Consider the following 12,908-nt stretch of genomic DNA (forward strand, 5'->3'; position numbering starts at 1 on the left):
AGATAATAGCTTCTTAATCATAGCCTCAATTCTGTCCCGCACATTGAATATAGTTGCGGAGAGTCCCTGTAATCCTAGATTCAGATCATTCAGGCGAGAAAAAACATCACCCAGATAGGCCACTCATGTGAGAAACTTATCATCATGCAAGCGGTCAGACAAGAGAAAATTATGGTCAGTAAAGAAAACTTTAAGCTCATATCTCAATTCAAAAAAACGTGTCAACACTTTGCCCCTTGATAACCAGCGCACTTCAGTATGTTGTAAAAGCCTTGCATGGTCGCTGCCCATATCATTGCATAGTGCAGAAAATACATGAGAATTCAGGGGCCTTGCTTTAACAAGTTAACCATTTTCACTGTAGTGTCCAAAACGTCTTTCAAGCGGTCAGGCATTCCTTTGGCAGCAAGAGCCTCTCGGTGGATGCTGCAGTGTACCCAGGTGCCGTCGGGAGCAACTGCTTGCACACGCGTTACCACTCTACTATGTCTCCCTGTCATGGCTTTTGTGCCATCAGTACAGATACCAACACATCTTGTCCACCAAAGTCCATTTGATGTCACAAAGCTGTCCAGTACTTTAAAAATATCCTCTCCTGTTGTCCTGGTTTCCAGTGGTTTGCAGAAGAGGATGTCTTCCTTAATTGACCCCCCATAAATGTAACGGACATATACCAGGAGCTGTGCCACTCCCACCACGTCTGTTGACTCATCCAGCTGTAACGCATAGAATTCACTGGCTTGTATGCAAAGCAGTAATTGTTTCAAAACATCTCCTGCCATGTCACTGATGCGTCGTGAAATAGTGTTGTTTGATGAAGTCATTGTCTGTACAGTTTTTTGACCTTTTCCCCCAGCATTGTCCCAGCCATATCCGCGGAAGCAGGAATAATTAAGTCCTCCACAATAGTATGGGGCTTGCCTTTCCCAGCCACTCTGTAGCTGACCATATAAGACGCTTCTAGCCCCTTTTTATTGATGTTATCTGTTGCTTTTATACATGTCTTACTACTCGAAAGTCATCTTAATTCTCGCTCAAAAAACTCCCGTGGCTTATTTTTCAAATTGGCATGTTTTGTTTCTAAATGTCTGCGCAAGAGTGAAGGTTTCATCGAGTTGTGAGATAGTACTTTTGCACATATAACACACTGTGGCTGAGGAAAGGCACTACTCCCAATGTAAGTGAACCCCAAATCAATGTAGTTCTCATCATATTTGCGTCTCTTCGATGGTCCAACGTCCCTGCCTGTTGTTCGGTGCTTTCCCGGGTAAGGGGGCAGTAGCTCTTCGGCTGCATCAGATTCACAACTGTCAGTGTCCATGCTSGCCTGGCTAACAACAAATGTAGAATTACTGATGCTAGCATTGAATGTGTTCGTGGAAGCAGAACAACTTGTGTCATCYACAGGTGCAGGTGTAGTACTGCTGGTAGTAGCAGTACTACTAGTAGAGCTAGTATGTGTCTCTATGGGCCTTACTTTTTTTAACCATTTATCCATTTTTGAGCAAACGGAATGAGCAGCAGCTACGTTTGGCTACATACGGACCGTTAGTGTAATTCAAACGAGAGCGTAACGGGTTAATGTGATTGGATGTTAATTATTTGACGAGGTTACCTGTATTTGACATTGTGTTGCTATTTCTCTGAACACTAGATGGTTTAATTTTATTTTTGGCAGTGAAATGATGCTACTCAGGTGAGAAAAAAAACTCACCCAAATGTATATCCCCGTTGGAAAATATAAAGGGACTGTTTGAAAATGTGAAGATTATTTATTTTTATTTTTATGTGAATCACATTTTTATTTGGCGTACCCCCAACGGCATTGCGCGTACCCCTGGGTGTACCCCAGTTTGGGAATACCTGCCCTAGACCCACTTCAATTTGCTTACCGACCCAATAGGTCAACAGACGATGCAATCGCCATCACACTGCACACTGCCCAATGACAAGAGGAATACCTATGTAAGAATGCTGTTCATTGACTACAGCTCAGCATTCAACACCATAGTACCCTCCAAACTCATCATTAAGCTTGAGTCCCTAAGTCTTGACCCCGCCCTGTGGAACTGGGTCCTGGACTTCCTGACGGGCCGCCCCCAGGTGGTGAAGGTAGGAAACAACATCTCCACTCCGCTGATCATCAACACTGGGGCCCGACAAGGGTGCGTTCTCAGCCCCCTCCTGTGCTCCCTGTTTACCCACGACTGCTTGGCCATGCACGCCTCCAACTCAATCATCAAGTTTGCAGACGACACAACAGTGGTAGGCTTGATTACCAACAACGACGAGACAGTCTGCAGGGAGGAGGGGAGTGCCCTCGGAGTGTGGTGTCAGGAAAATAACCTCTCACTCAATGTCAGCAAAACAAAAGAGATGATAGTGGACTTCAGGAAACAGCAGAGAGCACCCCCCTATCCACATTGATGGGACAGCAGTGGAGAAGGTGGAACATTTTAAGCTCCTCTGTGTACATATCACCGACAAACTGAAATGGTCCACGCACACAGACAGTGTGGTGAAGAAGGCGCAACAGCGCCTCTTCAACCTCAGGAGGCTGAAAAAATGTGGCTCACTAATTTTTACAGGTGCACAATTGAGAGCATCCTGTCGGGCTGTATCACTGCCTGGTACGGCAACCGCACCACCCACAACCACAGGGCTCTCCAGAGGGTGGTGCGGTCTGCACAACGCATCACCGGGGGAAAACTACCTGCCCTCCAGGATGCCTACAACACCCGATGTCACAGGAAGACAAAAAAGATCATCAAGGACAATAACCTCCCGAGCCACTGCCTGTTCACCCCGCTTCCATCCAGAAGGCGAGGTCAGTATAGGTGCATCAAAGCTGGGACAGAGAGATTGAAAAACAACTTCTATCTCAAAGCCATCAGATTGTTAAACAGCCATCTCAGAGAGGCAGCTGTCTACCTTCAGACTTGATATCACTGACCACTTTAATAAATGGAACACTAGTCACTTTAATAATGCCACTTCAAGAATGTTTACATATCTCGCATTACTTATCTCATATGTATATACTGTATACTGTATCCTACACTATCTTTTCTATACTATCTATTGCATCTCAGCCGCTCTGTCACTGCTCATCTGTCACGCCCTGACCATAGATTGCTTTGTATGTTTCTATGTTTTCTTTGGCCAGGGTGTGATATGGGTGGGCATTCTATGTTGTATGTCTAGGTTGTCTATTTCTGTGTTTGGCCTGGTGTGGTTCCCAATCAGAGGCAGCTGTCTATCGTTGTCTCTGATTGGGAGCTATACTTAGGTAGCCTATTTTCCATTGTGTGTTGTGGTTGGTTGTTTTCGGTTTAGTGTATGTTCACCTGGCAGAACTGTTCGTTTATCGTTTTTGTTGTTTTGTTAGTACTCATTAAAAGTAATTATGAGTACTTACCACGCTGCACCTTGGTCTTCTCCTTCTCCTCGATACGACGATCGTTACATCATCCATATATCTTATATTTATATATTCTTATCCCATTCCTTTACTAGATGGTGTGTATTAGGTTTTGTTGTGGAATTTGTTAGATATTACCTGTTCGATACTGCTGCACGTTATGAATCTTCACAGGGGGAAGAATGTGCAGAGAGGTGGACGTTGCTGGCCATGCTGATGTAGGAAAACTCCCCTGCAAACATGCTGTGGAACTGCTCCACCTGGTGTGGGAAGAGAAGCATGGTTATATCTCAAATGACACCTTATTCTCTGTTTACTGTTGGGGAATGGGATGTCATTATAAGATTTTAGACTTAGAGAATGTGATGCGTCACCTTCACTTACTGGACAGGACTGGACAGGTGGTGTGGTACGTGTTAGCCGTATGGTCAAAGTCCACCCCTCTGAGCAGCAGGTCCTCCCGGGCTTGGATCAGCATCAGTTTCTCCTTGGACGTGTCAATGACAGACGCAAACTGAAACAGGCATGCAGACACAAGACAGTACAAAACATTATAATACAGGACAGCTCTGTTACTGACAGTACATTTATTTAAGTACATTTATTTACCCAGTCAGGTCCCTAGACATCATTCTGTATAATAATACATGTGTAACATACAGGTCTACAGTGTATATTTATGACAACACTGGCCAGGGCTGAGGACATCTCATTATCACTGAAGGGATTTCAGAACGGGCAGTTGCAATTGAGCTGCACAATATGAAAGCAGTTGCACAATATTTCTGAGGGCGGCAGCTTGCCTAACGGTTAGAAAAGCAGGCCAGCAACCAGAGGGTTACAAGTTCAAATCTCAGATGGGTAAATCCTCCTAGATAACATTACTTGCCATTGTGCCCTTGAGCAAGGCACTGAATCCCCTTCAATTGCTCCACCTGCACTGTGGCTGACCCATTGCTTCCAGCCCCTTGGTGTGTGTGTGTGTGTGTGTGTGTGTGTGTGTGTGTGTGTGTGTGTGTGTGTCTTGGGGGGTTGGGTTGAGAGCAGAAATACACATTTCCATACTCTGCAAGCTTGGAGAAACAGGATAAAGTCTTCTCACACTTCCAGTCAGATGCAAATTTATTTTAATTATAGCTGAGCTTTCTGAGTCTTTTCCTGTTTCTCCAGTTTTGCCTTTTGCCTCAGGCACCTTCACAAATCAGCTTTGGGGGTGCAGTAGATTCTGCCTTTTACATACTCTGCAAGTTAAAAAAAAGTTAATCTTATTATAATATGAAAATGACATGTTAATGACATACTGTATGTTTAGTATGTAAACTCATCAAAAAAAGAAACGTCCTCTCACTGTCTCTCAGCCTATTACGGACAGTCTGAGCACTGATGGAGGGATTGTGCATTCCTGGTGTAACTCGGGCAGTTGTTGTTTCCATCCTGTACCTGTCCCGCAGGTGTGATGTTCGGATTTACCGATCCTGTGCAGGTGTTGTTACAGGTGGTCTGCCACTGCGAGGACGATCCGCTGTCCGTCCTATCTCCCTGTAGCGCTGTCTTAGGCCCCTCAAATTGCAATTTATTGCCCTGGCCACATCTGCAGTCCTCACACTTTCTTGCAGCATGCCTAAGGCACGTTCACGCAGATGAGCAGGGACCCTGGGCATCTTTCTTTTGGTGTTTTTCCGAGTCAGTAAAAAGGCCTCTTTAGTGTCCTAAGTTTTCATAACTGTGGCCTTGATTGCCTACCGTCTGTAAGCTGTTAGTGTCTTCCGTTCCACGACCGTTCCACAGGTGCATGTTCATTAATTGTTTATGGTTCATTGAACAAGCATGGGAAACAGTTTTTAAACCCTTTACAATGAAGATATGTGAAGTTATTTGGATTTTTACGAATTATCTTTGAAAGACAGGGTCCTGAAAAAGGGCCGTTTCTTTTTTTACTGAGTTTATATATGCATATACATCCTGAATGCTTCCCCTTACTGTATTTGCCTCCAGGCCAGCCCTGCCATAATACAGCACCCCATCGTCACCCGCTGTTATTCTTTAAATAGACTAATATCACGAAGAGAATCCAGCATCCGGCTGAGCTGCCTCATGCATGGGGAGCCTTTAGTTGCTGATTGTGTAGTACCATGGTTGGGTGAGTAGAGCAGCATGTGTGGAGGACAGATTAGATGGCCTCTCGTGCCTGCTAGCTAGATCACATGGATGCTGGACGGCGAGTCTCGCGTGGGTTGCTCGTCTTTCCGCAGCGAGTGACTTGCGGAAATGTTCCAGGAACAAAACTGCATGCCTGTGACTGTTTGGTGACTTCAGGCAGGACCATGGTCAATCTCTCACCTTCGGCTGTTCATTATGATAGCCACAATGCTTGACACAGTGGGCAGGTTGAATAACCCTCTGATAAATTCCTGTGAAATGAGAGTGAGAGTTGGCTATAGGGTGCTGATTACTTTTTTAAAGCTTAGACCTGAGGACCTATGTACAATGACCTTGAATGCTTTTGCAAAAGTTTGATTGCTACTGTTAACTTCAAAGAAGAACTTTGAGGTGACATTGACTGACAGAATATCAAAGCTCATCCTTGCCTTGGGGGCCATGTGGAACTGCTGGTCCTCAAGAGCATGGTTCCCAAACTCGGTCCTGGGGTCCGCCCTGGGTGCACGTTTTGGTTTATGCAGGACCGAGTTTGGAAAACCCTGCTCAAGAGGACTCCCCAGATTGTACAGCAGAACACAAGAGCTCACTTCCTGTTGACAAAAAAAAACTATGCACAACACATCACATCACATAGCCATTTCCAGCAGTCTGGAAACATCTAGGAGCAGCAACGGCTCAGCTGCGAAGTGGTAGGCCACACAAGCTCACAGAACGGGACCACAGAGTTCTGAAGAGCGTAAAAATCGCCTGTCCTCGGTTGCAACACTCACTACCGAGTTCCAAACTGCCTCTGGAAGCAACGTCAGCACAAGAACTGTTCGTCAGGAGCGTCATGAAATGGGTTTCCATGGCCGGGCAGCCGCACAGAAGCCTAAGATTACCATGCGCAAATCCAAGCGCCGGCTGGAGTGGTGTAAAGCTCGCCGCCATTGGACTCTGGAGCAGTGGAAATGCGTTCTCTGGAGTGATGAATCACGCTTCACCATCTGGCAGTCTGACGGACTAATCTGGGTTTGGCGGATGCCAGGAGAACACTACCTGTCCAAATGCATAGTGCCAGCTGTAATATTTGGTGGAGGAGGAATAATGGTCTGGGGCTATTTTTCAGGTTTCAGGCTAGGCCCCTTAGTTCCAGTGAAGGGAAATCTTAACACTACAGCATACAATGAAATTCTAGACGTTTCTGTGCTTCCAACTTACATTTACATTTACATTTAAGTCATTTAGCAGACGCTCTTATCCAGAGCGACTTACAAATTGGTGCATTCACCTTATGATATCCAGTGGAACAACCACTTTACAATAGTGCATCTAACTCTTTTAAGGGGGGGGGGTTAGAAGGATTACTTTATCCTATCCTAGGTATTTCTTAAAAGAGTGGGGTTTCAGGTGTCTCCGGAAGGTGGTATTGACTCCGCTGACCTGGCGTCGTGAGGGAGTTTGTTCCACCATTGGGGCCAGAGCAGCGAACAGTTTTGACTGGGCTGACGCGGAACTGTACTTCCTCAGAGGTAGGAGGCGAGCAGGCCAGAGGATGAACGCAGTGCCCTGTGTTTGGGTGTAGGCCTGATCAGAGCCTGAAGGTACGGAGGTGCCGTTCCCCTCACAGCTCCGTAGGCAAGCACCATTGTCTTGTAGCGGATGCGAGCTTCAACTGGAAGCCAGGGAGAGAGCGGAGGAGCGGGTGACGTGAGAGAAACTTGGGAAAGTTGAACACCAGACGGGCTGCCGCGTTCTGGATGAGTTGTAGGGGTTTAATGGCACAGGCAGGGAGCCCAGCCAACAGCGAGTTGCAGGTAATCCAGACGGGAGATGAAAGTGCCTGATTAGGACCTGCGCCGCTTCCTGCGTGAGGCAGGGTCGTACTCTGCGAATGTTGTAGAGCATGAACCTACAGAACGCGGTCACCGCCTTGATGTTAGTTGAGAACGACAGGGTGTTGTCCAGGATCACGCCAAGGTTCTTAGCACTCTGGGAGGAGACACAATGGAGTTGTCAACCGTGATGGCGAGATCATGGAACGGCAATCCTTCCCGGAGGAAGAGCAGCTCCGTCTTGCCGAGGTTCAGCTTGAGGTGGTATCGTCATCCACACTGATATGTCTGCCAGACATGCAGAGATGCGATTCACCACCTGGTTATCAGAGGGGAAAGGAGAAGATTTAATTGTGTGTCGTCTGCATAGCAATGATAGGAGAGACCATGTGAGGATATGACAGAGCCAAGTGACTTGGTGTATAGCGAGAATAGGAGAGGCCTAGAAACAGAGCCCTGGGGACACCAGTGGTGTGAGAGCACGTGGTGCGGAGACAGATTCTCGCCACCCACCTGGTAGGAGCGACCTGTCAGGTAGGACGCAATCCAAGCGTGGACCTTGCCGGAGATGCCCAGCTCGGAGAGGGTGGAGAGAGAGATCTGATGTTCACAGTATCAAAGGCAGCCGATAGCTAGAAGGATGAGAGCAGAGGAGAGAGAGTTAGCTTTAGCAGTGCGGAGCGCCTCCGGACACAGAGAAGAGCAGTCTCAGTTGAATGACTAGTCTTGAACCTGACTGATTTGGATCAAGAAGTCATTCTGAGAGAGATAGCAGAGAGAGCTGGCCAAGGACGGCACGTTCAAGATTTTGGAGAGAAAAGAAAGAAGGGATACTGGTCTGTAGTTATTGACATCGGAGGATCGAGTGTAGGTTTTTTCAGAAGGGGTGCAACTCTCGCTCTCTTGAAGACGGAAGGGACGTAGCCAGCGATCAAGGATGAGTTGATGAGCGAGTGAGGTAAGGGAGAAGGTCTCCGGAAATGGTCTGGAGAAGAGAGGAGGGATAGGGTCAAGCGGGCAGGTTGTTGGGCCGGCCGGCCGTCACAAGACGCGAGATTTCATCTGGAGAGAGAGGGAGAAAGAGGTCAAAGCACAGGGTAGGGCAGTGTGAGCAGAACCAGCGGTGTCGTTTGACTAGCAACGAGATCGGATGTCGTCGACCTTCTTTTCAAAATGGTTGACGAAGTCATCCGCAGAGAGGGAGGAGCGGGGAGGAGGGGAGGAGGATTCAGGAGGAGGAGAAGGTGGCAAAAGAGCTTCCTAGGGTTAGAGGCAGATGCTTGGAATTTAGAGTGGTAGAAATTGGCTTTAGCAGCAGAGACAGAAGAGGAGAATGTAAGAGAGGAGGGAGTGAAAGATTCCAGGTCCGCAGGAGGCGAGTTTTCCTCCAATTTCCGCTCGGCTGCCCGGGAGCCCTTTCTGTGAGCTCGCAATGAGTCGTCGAGCCACGAGCAGGAGGAGAGGACCGAGCGGCCTGGAGGATAGGGGACATAGAGAGTCAAAGGATGCAGAAAGGAGGAGAGGAGGGTTGAGGAGGCAGAATCAGGAGATAGGTTGGAGAAGGTTTGAGCAGAGGAAGAGATGATAGGATGGAAGAGGAGAGAGTAGCGGGGGAGAGAGAGCGAAGGGGACGCGCGCGATACCATCCGAGTAGGGGCAGTGTGGAAGTGTTGGATGAGAGCGAGAGGGAAAAGGATACAAGGTATTGTCGGAGACTTGGAGGGGAGTTGCAATGAGATTAGTGAAGAACAGCATCTAGTAAATGAGAGGTCAAAGCGTATGCCTGCCTTGTGAGTAGGGGGAAGGTGAGAGGGTGAGGTCAAAAGAGGAGAGAGTGGAAAGAAGGAGGCAGAGAGGAATGAGTCAAGAGGTAGACGTGGGAGGTTAAAGTCACCCAGAACTGTGAGAGGTGAGCCATCCTTCAGGAAAGAACTTTATCAGGGCGTCAACTCATTGATGAACTCTCCAGGGAACCTGGAGGCGATAAATATAAGGATGTTAAGCTTGAAAGGGCTGGTAACTGTGACAGCATGGAATTCAAAGAAGGCGATAGACAGATGGGTCAGGGGAAAGAGAAAATGTCCACTTGGAGAGATGAGATCCAGTGCCACCACCCCGCTGACCAGAAGCTCCTCGGGTGTGCGAGAAACACGTGGGCAGACGAGGAGAGAGCAGTAGGAGTAGCATGTTATCATTGGTAATCCATGTTCCGTCAGTCCAAGAAGTCGAGGGACTGGAGGAAGCATAGGCTGAGATGAACTCTGCCTTGTTGCCGCAGATCGCAGTTCCAGAGGCTGCCTGAGACCTGGAACTTCCACGTGGGTCGTGCGCGCTGGTACACCAGGTTAGAGATAGCAGCGGCCACGCGGTGTGAAGCGTTTGTATGGTCTGTGCAGAGAGAGAGAACAGGGATAGAACAGACACATAGTTGACAGGCTACAGAAGAGGCTACGCAATGCAAAGGAGATTGGAATGAACAAGTGGACTACACGTCTCGAATGTTCAGAAAGTTAAGCTTACGTTGCAAAAAATCTATTGACTAAAATATATAGTACTGCTGGCTGGTGAAATAGCTAGCTAGCAGTGGCTGCGTTGTTGACTTTGTTTGAAAGTGTAGCTGGCTATGTAACCTCGACATTACTCTAGACTACACAATTATCTTGGATACAAAGACGGCCTAGTAGCCAGCTAAGATCAAACAAATCAAACTGTTGTACTGTAATGAAATGAAATGTAATACTACCTGTGGAGCGAAGCGGAATGCAACTACTCGCTCCAACCCGGAAGTGCGTATCGTAGAGGGAGAGGCAATAGAAGTGTTGTTTCTTGTATTATTGTCTTTTGTGTCTTTAGAGGACTGCTTCACCTTAATGTCCCCTTTCCCTTTTCTTCTGTCCTTATTTTGTCCCACTTTGTCCCTTCTTTGTCCCTTCTGCCAACTAGACACTCCTTGTTAGCTAGCTAGCTTCTTCCAGGAATGTCCCTAGCAACACTCTTATTAACATGTGGGGAGCTTTGTGAAACTTTGTGGCAACAGTTTGGGGAAGGCCCATTCTTGTTTCAGCATGACAATGCCCCCATGCACAAAGCCAGGTCCATACAGAAATTGTTTGTCAAGATCAGTGTGGAAGAACTTGACTAGCCTGCACAGAGCCCTGACCTCAACGCCATCAAACACCTTTGGGATGAATTGGAACGCTGACTGCGAGCCAGGCCTAATCACCCAACATCAGTGCCCGACCTCACTAATGCTCTTGTGGCAGAAGGGAAGCAAGTCCCCGAAGCAATGTTTCAACGTCTAATGGAAAGCCTTCCCAGAAGAGTGGAGGCTGTTATAGCAGCAAAGGGTGGACCTACTTCATATTAATGCCCATGATTTTGGAATGATATGTTCAACGACTTTTGGTCATCTAGTGTATGTGTTTGATGAGAGCAGAGATTTAGCTGTGTAGTTTAACATGTCTGTCTTTGCTAAAGCAGCACTGTGGATATAGTAGACACAGTGGATTTTACTCCTGAAACAAGAGATATGTGATGATCACTGCTGGACAATGGCTTTGGTGAGCAGAAAGTAAATGATAGGAAGGCATTAGGAAAACATAGCAATTTATTTGCTTCATAAAAAAAACGACAACTTGGTATTTGAGTTGCATGAACATGGTTATATGCTCCAAATCTTGAGCAGGAGTCCATGTCCCTTCACTTTTTATTTTATTTTATTTAACCTTTATTTAACTAGGCAAATCAGTTAAGAACAAATTCTTATTTACAATGACACTTAGAGAGTGTAAGTACAACTTCCGGTCAATCACAATTGCAAAGTTGTCCAACACAAAAGCTGCAGAACTTACTGAAGTTCATACAAACATGAGAATTGGTTATGAATTTCAATAGACATTAATACGGCATGACAATGTCATTAATAGGCCATCTGGAGTACAGTCAAATACAAGTTATATATTTCATATCAATCCCACTTGTCATTATTCTTCAAAGGATGTGCTAGCCTACATTTAGTTTGTTGGAGGTAGCTAAAGATGCTATTGGAAAGTGGGAGTGGAATCTTGCTGTATAATCCTGATTTGAACAAATTATAGAGATGAATTACAGATTTTGGGTTGAGGGGAATTCTGCAGATTTTATGTAAATCTGTGTACAGCAGGCTTCACAACATCGGTTTTGTCTAGGTGGTATACAATTATGTTACTTTTTATCAGCAGGTTAGGAGAACTTATGCAGCAGGTTAAGATAATTAACGTGGCAGGGTAGGAGAATTAGGTTAAGGTTAGGAAAGGGGTTAGGGTTGACTAATATGCTGCTAGGAAAAGTCACTTCCGGTCATAGCTGTGCTTCCTCTAGTAAAACTCACATCAGCCACTTCGTAGTGGAATGGTTGATTCCTCAAAGAATGTTCTGGTAATGAGGATCCACTTCCTGTCATTAGAAATAATCAAATGAGGCGGAAACATTCTCAAGAGAGTGCCACTGCAAGATTGGTAGAAGTTGCTAAATGTTTCACCCCACGTACAAGTGTCACAGTGGTTATTTATTTAACTAGGCAAGTCAGTTGAGAACAAATTCTTATTTACAATGATACCCCAGCCAATGCTCGGCCAATTGTGCACTGCCCAATCACAGCCAGATGTGACGCAGTCTGGATTTGAACCAGGTACTGCAGTGATGCCTCGTGCACAGAGATGCAGTGCCTTTGACCGCTGCGCCACTCAGAAGCCATCACCACCTCTGGTTGTTTCTCCTCATTATACAAGAATGTCTGATGAGAAACATTGTTTTGTATTTATTAAATTTTTTTATGGATAGGGGCAAGCTCACCATGTTCAAAACTGAAAGTGATAGTTTATTCAAATTACAAAATGACACGTTGGTTTCCTTACCTGTAAGCAGTCTATGTACAAGATATGACAGTAATCCACGCTTTGGTTTAGTTGCCTTGGCAGTGGCTGACACTGTTTCCAAATCAAAATGTTTTAGCATTTGTGGCACAAATCCCATTCAAGTCACACACCAATATTAGCGTTTTTTGCACATCATGTTACATTTGTTATAAGTGACTTTGGCCAGCTTCACAATCAATTTGAGATACTTCGGGTGATTTGGACATGATGCGCGAAAAATGCTAATATTGTTCCCACAACTTGAATGGAATTTGTGCCACAAATTCTAAAATGTTAGCATTTGGAAACAGTGCCAGGGAAACTAAACTAAACGACGGATTGGTGTCATACCTTGTCCATAGACTGCTTACAGGGTAAGGAAACCAATATGCCATTTTGTAATTTGGGTGAACTATCCCTTTAAGCATGTTTAATAATGATCTCTTACCTAGCTTGATGAGTGTCTGGTGACATTTTTGCCGTTCTAAAAAGACCTAGTTAAAAGGGCCTGTGTCATGTTAAAACTGCGTAGAAATTCAGGAAATTAGCTTTAGGTGGGGGAAAAAAGTTGCGCCTCTGCTTTTCGGTATTATATAACGTTACGAGTCCAACAAATGC

Source organism: Salvelinus sp. IW2-2015, linkage group LG7 (genome assembly GCF_002910315.2).
Source record: "Salvelinus sp. IW2-2015 linkage group LG7, ASM291031v2, whole genome shotgun sequence".
Classification (NCBI taxonomy): domain Eukaryota; kingdom Metazoa; phylum Chordata; class Actinopteri; order Salmoniformes; family Salmonidae; genus Salvelinus; species Salvelinus sp. IW2-2015.